Genomic DNA, 7,761 nt, shown 5'->3' on the forward strand with positions numbered 1-7,761 from the left:
GCCAGTGCTGTTAGGTGTCCCTAAGCCTTCTCTGGTCCATGCTGAGCCGGACCCAGCCCCACGCACCCTCCTCACGGGGCGAGTGCTCCAGCCCCACCGCATCTGTGGCCTCTCGTGAACCCCTCCAGCTTGTTGATGTCTCTCCCACCCAGGACCTCAAGCAGGACGAGTGCTGAGCAGGGCAGATCACCCCAGAGAGGGGTGAAAGACAGGAGAAAACCCCTGAGAGCAAGTCGAGGGCTGCCTTTGGCTTGGTATGGGAAGAACCAGGGCAACTCAGAGGACCGGCCAGCAGAGCTGGAGGGTGGGGAGAGCTTGTGCAACTGTGTGTTGCTGCCTCAAAAGCAGGCGTGAGGTTTTATTAAACGGACACTGTTGTTGAATGAACTTGGAGATGTCTGCCGTGGCCAGGGTGACCTGATGGTGCCCTGGGGAGACGTGGCCAAGGCTGCAGTGACTGGTGAATAACATTGATGCTGAGCATTAGACAGGAGATTTGGGGAATGGAGTGACAGTGGCATTGCAGTAGCCCCAGACGCATGTGCTGGGGCCAGAGCGCTGCCAGGGTGAGCGCTGCGGGGCAGGACGGCCCATTGTGATGGTTCCGAGCGATGCACTGTGAGAGTCCCGAGCGACGGATTGTGACTGCGTGGCCCTCGCTGCTCATAAGCGGGCGCAGAGTCCCACCCCGCCGGCTAGTGCCCGCACTCCAGCTGAGCGTTGACGCGAGGTCTGGAGTGAGGAGCAAGGTTGGCCTTGGTGCTGGTGTCGTGCTCTGGGAGTTGCTGCAGCAGCTCTCAGTGTCCTTCCCAGAGCCATTGGAACTTCTTCGACGGCCCTGCCTCGTTCGGGCCGTCGGGAGACCCAAGAGGAGCGCTCGCAGCAGCAGAGGTGAGCACTGCTGGGACACCTCTCCCTGGGCAGCTGGAAGGGTTTCCTCCTTGAGGGACCTGCACAGCTCCTCCAGCCGCCCCCAGCTCAGCCGATGACCATGGCCTCTTCTCTGCCTTTTGCAGCGTGACACCTGCTGCTGCAGCGCCGGTGAGAGGGAGCGGCTCGTCATCGCCACTTCTCCCCAGCTCACCTCAGCAGGTGGAGAGCATGGCCACGGCGCTGGACACCCGCTGTCCCATCTGCCTGGACAGCTGGGTGAACCCCAGCTATGTGGTGCCATGCCTCCACTGCTTTTGCTTTGCCTGCATCCAGCGGTGGGCTGAGACCAAGCCCGAGTGCCCCCTCTGCAAGCGGAGGGTGAGCTCCATCGTGCACTCGGTGCGGGCGGACAACCGCTTCAAGGAGCTCGTCATCCCACCACCTGCCGAGGCACCGGTCACCGCCCAGCAGGCAGACGGAGCTCCTGCCCACCCAGCCTCCCGACCAGCGGCTGCAGGACCATTGCCCACAGCCGCTGTGGGTGGCCTCCACGCCATCGCCTGGGCGTCCCTCTTCCACCTCTACCCTGCCTTGCTCCAGCCCCTGCTGCCCTGGCTGCGCCACGAGCTGGGGCAGCTCCTCGGGGATGACGGCAGGGCAGCCTCAGAAGCACAGCGCAATGTCATCTCAGGCCTGCGCTTCTTTGGGCTGGATGAGGGGGCCCTCACCCTGCTGCTAAGGGCCTCCCTGGGAAGGCGGACGGCCGGCTTTGTTCAGCGGCTCCTTGCCACTGCCGTGCAGCGGTGCAGTGGGGAGGCCCAAAACATCCTGGGTCTGGGGGCCTCCCCAGCTGCCGGAGGACAGGAGGGCAGCCCTGCAGCAGTCCCCAGCCACACTGCCACCTCAGTGGGGACACCAGCAGCCGGCCCAGAGCCCTCCGAGGGAAGCAACCTGGAGCTGCCCCCCGGAAGATCAACCGCTGCCCTCCGGGAGGGTACCGGCCACCCCGCAGCCATCCCAGGGCCGGAGCCTGACAGCCATCAAGAGTCCCCGGAGGAAGCACAGGAGGCTGAGGCCAGTCCCTCCACTGCCGGCCAGGGCAGAGACCATCCACGCAGGGGGCCCCGGAGAACTGTGAAGAGGAGGGCCCCCACTTCTCAGGACTCTGCCCCACCTGCAAAGAGGCCACCCCGCCGGCGCCACTAGAACAGTGCCCCAGGAGCTGGCCAAGCTGGGGCAGGGCCAGCAGATGGGGCACGCGTCGGCAACCGGGAGGGACCAGAAGGCTCACAGCAGTCTGAAGCTATTAGACAAAAGAAATAAAGCTTTGAAAGCTATCAAAAAAGTCTCTGTATTGCTAAGAACATGGCTGGCATCCCTGTCCCCACCCCTGCTGCCATCTCCCCCTCTTCCTACTGCTGCCACAAAGAAGGCTGACAGAAGGGCAGGCTGCAGTGGGCAAAGCATTGCCAGCAGGTCGAAGGCAGGTGATCCTTCCCCTCTCCTCAGCACTGCTGCTGAGGCCACCCCTGGAGGACTGTGTCCACCTTTTGGCCCCCACTAGGAGGGAGACATGGACATACTGGAGAGAGTGCAGCAAAGGGCCACAGAGATGACAAAGGGCCTGGAGCGTCTCTCCCACTAAGAAGAGCTGAGGGAGCTGGAACTGTCCATCCTGGAGAAGAGAAGGCTCAGGGAGGATCTCATCAGCATGTAGAAACACCTGGAGGGGTTGGGCAAAGGGCACGGAGCCAGGGTTTTCCCAGATGTGCCCAGTGACAGGACAAGAGGCGGTGGACACAAAGAGCAACACAGAATGTTCCTCCTGAGCATCAGAGATCCCTTCTTTACTGAGAGGGCTGACTAAGCATAGGTACAGGTTGCCCAGAGCAGCTGTGACCTGCCTCCTTGGAGCTCTTCTAAAGCCACCTGGACATGGTCCTGGGCAACCTGCTCTGAGTGTCCCTGCTTGAGCAGGGGGGTTGACAGGTCCCTCCAGAGGTCCCTTCCAACATCAGCTATACTGTGAAACTGGTATTAAGTGTCAAGGTCTGGAATGCAGTAGTAAAATAAGAGATAAAGTTTCTTTAGGCTCAGCACTAAGTCCCTTCCCTTCCTCTTCCCTTTCCCCTTCCCCCCTTCCTTCCCCTTCCCCTTCCTCTTCCCCTTCCCCTCTTTCCCCTTGCCCTTGCCCTTGCCCTTGCCCTTGCCCTTTCCCTTCTATAACTATTTTAAAAATTAAAACTACTCCTTTATTCTTAGATACCCATAAATTATGCTTTTTCAGGAGAGGCAGATAAATACAGTAGAGATTCAGGATACTGAAGAAAGAAACATTTAAAATTGGTCAAGGATACTGAAGACAAGAGAACTGGCCTGGGCTAATTTGAGGTTTTAGTAATGAGTTCATGGGACTGAACTAATGACCCTGCAATTTCCTTATTTTAGGAGATAGCTTCAATGACTTATGGAAAGTTTTGTCATCTGGAATCTGAGCTAACTGCAGTGGATGTGAAAATGAAACAACTTTTACTAGATCACTACTGTTATTGGGGGATGCTTTCTGAGATCTGCCCATGGGAGTGGGCAGGAGGTGAAAACATCTTAGTCAACAACTGGGGGATATGCAGTAATCACTCGGAAGAGCAGCAGCATATTTTAGGTTTTGGTTACTATGATACACTCCAATGCTCTTTTAGGAAAAAAGTCCACTTCAGCCACATTACAAAGACATGGTGTAGAGAGAGGAGACTCTGGCATGTAGTCTCTGGAATCTCTTTGTAATCTCCCAGGGCCACACATGAACAGAAAGAGTCTCTTTCTTAAGGAGCATTATCTCATGAATTTTATATGAGCAGGATATCAGAAGAAAAATAATTATTAACAAACATTGCAAACTTGCGTGGAAGCAAGCTAGTGAGTTAAAAGATCAGACTAGCAAGTGTTATACAGACAGATTGTAATAGATTAGTGATAAAATGGCTCCAGCAGGCTCACAGGCTTTTCTTAATATCCAGATTCATTATATCACTTCCTACATGCAACGAAGTCTTCTGAGAGGCAGCTGACTTTTTGCAAAATCTGTCCTGTTACTTAACAGTTTATCACCTCAGGTCTGATCATAATAAGTTTGTAGGGTAGTTGTTTATTTATTTTTTTTAATTTCTTTGTTTATAATCCTGTACTTGTTAAGAAAATTATAGATTTCTGGCAAAACAGAGGGGTTAAAAAGAATTCATATTGCAGATGAGTTATTGTTTCTTCTGCATGTCATCTGTCCTTTGTATGTATATATATGTATATATATATATCTATATATTCCTGGAGGGGCTAGTGCATAGACACTGCATAAACCACGTATGTAAACCACCCAATATAGATGTAGGAAGTTCTATAGAGAATCCTCAGATATTTTTGTGTTTAAAGGAGGTTCTAATATGGCATTTGCTGCTGCATTCAGCTTCTTTATTATTTTATAAGATTTCACATCTGCCTGTCAGTAGCACACTTGCACCATGATTTTTAATTTCCGTATCTCTCACTGTCACCACAGTTTACTGTGAAATTTGTTGTTAATCTAGAAATTTATACAAATTAATGCAAAACCCAAAAGACTATTCCTCCCTTCCTTAACGCTACCTTTCAATTAGCATTGTTTGGTTTTCTCCAATGTTTGTAGTATTTTTCACTATCATAAACATCTTCTGATAAAAAAAGCTAAAAATCTTCTTTTTAAAGCAACCTCATTATTCTTATGGAAAATGAGAAAATATAAAAAATTCCTTCCAGACCCCTACATATTTATAGATGGCATATGTTGTCTAACTGTCACTGTCTCTTGTCCTATGTAGTTTTATTTACATGCACAATTTTAAGATTTGCATGTCCATATTTTTAACTATGAGGCTTTTTTTTTAAAAAAAAAAAAAAAAAAAAAAAAAAAAAGCATCACCAAGCCTCTTTTAGAGAATGGGAACTAAATACTTTATGCACGTACACTGGCAAATATATGGGCTATTGATGTGTATATTGTGGACTAGTTTAATGTGTACTTTTACTTCATGGATCAACCCCTGACAGTTCATTATTTCACTTTATTTCTCCTCTAGACTCCCTCTAGTATTTCTAAATCCTTAATGGGAACAAAGCCCAGAGAAAGGAACACTGTGTTCTGCTACAATGACTCTCCTTGCATTTTATCATCTTTTCAGCTATTTTATATGATACAGTATTATGCTTTGGTACTTTCTGATTGTTATACAGACCATTAATATCATGGCTTTCAGGGCTGCATAACACTGATCCCAAGGAAATCAATGCAATATGTAGCCCGTATATTTATATATAACACCTAAGTGAATGTCTGAAGGTCCAAATTGTTAGAAAGAAACGTGTTTAATATCATGGCTGAGAAATATGGATACAATGGATACTCTGCCACATCCAGTCAACGGGACAGATTTAGCTTTTTACATACCTCAGTTATTGACATAGATGCCCTTTCAGACATTTGCTCAACTAAGAATCTGAGGAGCATGGAGAAGTGTTAACAACTGCCTGACATTTTAAGTTGCACATACATTTGCGTGGGAGAAAAGGGTGGGAGGAGGAAATATTGACAATGGTACCCAAACACTGAGTGTTAGACAGCCACATGGCTCCCCCAGAACCTTCAGACTCTTATTTAATAGATGCATTCCTGCTACTTTAGGAGTCCAAATGTCTCCTGATACTTTCTTTCAAGCAAATAAACTCCATGCCTCTGCCCTAAGCTTTTGCTCATAATTCACTGAGTCCTTTTTGAGCTGTCATTGAATAAATAATAGCTCAATATCTGGCCTCCTTCTCTTTCATACATGAGTAATTTCTCTGTAATTCCAGTGGTATGAGTTAAGTGACTCACGTATCACTATTGCGTCACAAGAGAGCTAGCCTCAGAGATATGAAAATCAGCATGAGTACGTGCCATGAGTGAACAGCAAAGATTATGTCTTGGTAATGTTACTCATCTTGAGTAAGTCCCTTATTGCACACATAAAAAAGTCTGCTTGAGTAAGGAAAGTAGAATCTGACACTAAGTTAAAGGCCTTAGGATTTGGCCTTGTATTTTTAACTGTGAACTTGGCACTGCAGTGGAACAATATGTGCTACTCGTTCTTATGCAATAAATACCAAAAATTGTTTTGTTGTATTCTTGTAGTTACCAAGCTTGTATTGTGCAATAAACTGTAAAAGTATTTTTAAAACAATATGTTGTTAATAAAGGCCATATTAATTGGATTCCCTGTGGATTTTCTGCTGAATTCGTTGCATATAGGCTATTTTAAAAAGCAGATTTATATACTAGCAAATAGAAAAGATGTTTTTGAAGTTGGTATTTTAATAAAACTTCAAAGATGTGTTTATGGTGCACTTTTATATTTCTATTAATTTCTACAGAAAATAAATGTAGTCTCATGAACCGTGCACATGAACATAAGGGCCATAATGAAAACATCCAAAATATTAAGTGGAGAGGAATCGGGAGTTACCAGCTACCTGTCTCTTCTTCATGAACAAGGGAATATTTGGCAATGCAGAATATTATTAATAAAATTTAAGAATATTATTGTCCCCACTGAAGTTTTACTGAAGCCAGCTTCAAGGGATTCAGAAAACCATAATGTATAGGACCAGTGTAGGTATGCTCATACCCACATTTAATCTTCGTACCTACCAAAACATGATGATGGAACATAATATATTACTGTGTTGGTAGCTAAAATTAGGTGGATATAACAGAGGAACTGACTCTTATACTTCACAGTATTGATTAACCAACAGTTGATGTCACCGGAAAAAAAAACTTACCTTGTTAATCAACAGTTATTTGCCATTGGCTTTTCGTAAAACTTTCCATGAAGATTTTCATATTACTATTGCAGGCAAGATTCAGGACTAGCCAAACAAATCTAACATGATTAATGCCTATGTTCCTATCAAAAATAGTAATTCATGCTGATAAGTTGCTAGAGTTTCCATTTTGCATGTGTGATCTTCCTTAATATTCCCTTAATATGTGAAGGTAGACCCTACAATCGGTTTTCAGCTACTTTCTAATTATCCATGTTGCTTTGCAAGGGAAGGACCCTACTTCCTTAATATGTGAAGGTAGACCCTACAATCGGTTTTCAGCTACTTTCTAATTATCCATGTTGCTTTGCAAGGGAAAGATTCCACTTCCAGCATGTTTTACAATATTTTCTCAGTGAATCAGTGAGCTTACAAGAGTTCTTACAACTTAGAGATTGTGATACCAGTTTGTATCCACTTAGATAAAGCCCAGTATGAGCTCTAACAAACCTTCTGATCCCCAGTGGAGAGACTAGTGGACCAGCCAAGGATAGCCTTTTCACGGAGGCAGTTTTCAACAACACAGGAAATGCCAGACTGGAAAGGCACAGCGACCTGACTCCCCAGCTCCTCTGTTCCCTTCTACGTGTGCCCATACACCCACTGAAAGCTGGACCAGTGGCAGGGTCCCACTGCATTCCCTCCCTCCCCCCAGTCAGTGCCACTTGTCCTCTTCCCTGATAGCACGTGTTAAAGGAAAGCAGGCTAACGATGGGTGTGAGGGGTGAGGGGGCCAGCTACACCACGCTTAGTTCAACCCCGTTTTGGCTGGTCAGTCTGAAACCGTAGCCAAGAGTCTGGCTTTGTATGTACCACCCACACTCCAGCATATTCTACCTTCAGTTCGTGCAAGCTACTCTGAATTCCAGCCATAGAAGCAGTAATTTCAGCACTGGAAGTTTTACTGCAGAAGTGGAGAATTAACACCCGCTTATGCACATGTGTTGGACTAATACAATGAACGTACAAAAAAAATCATGTTGTGATTAGTTCTGG

The sequence above is a fragment of the Oxyura jamaicensis genome, chromosome Z (genome assembly GCF_011077185.1).
Source record: "Oxyura jamaicensis isolate SHBP4307 breed ruddy duck chromosome Z, BPBGC_Ojam_1.0, whole genome shotgun sequence".
Lineage (NCBI taxonomy): Eukaryota > Metazoa > Chordata > Aves > Anseriformes > Anatidae > Oxyura > Oxyura jamaicensis.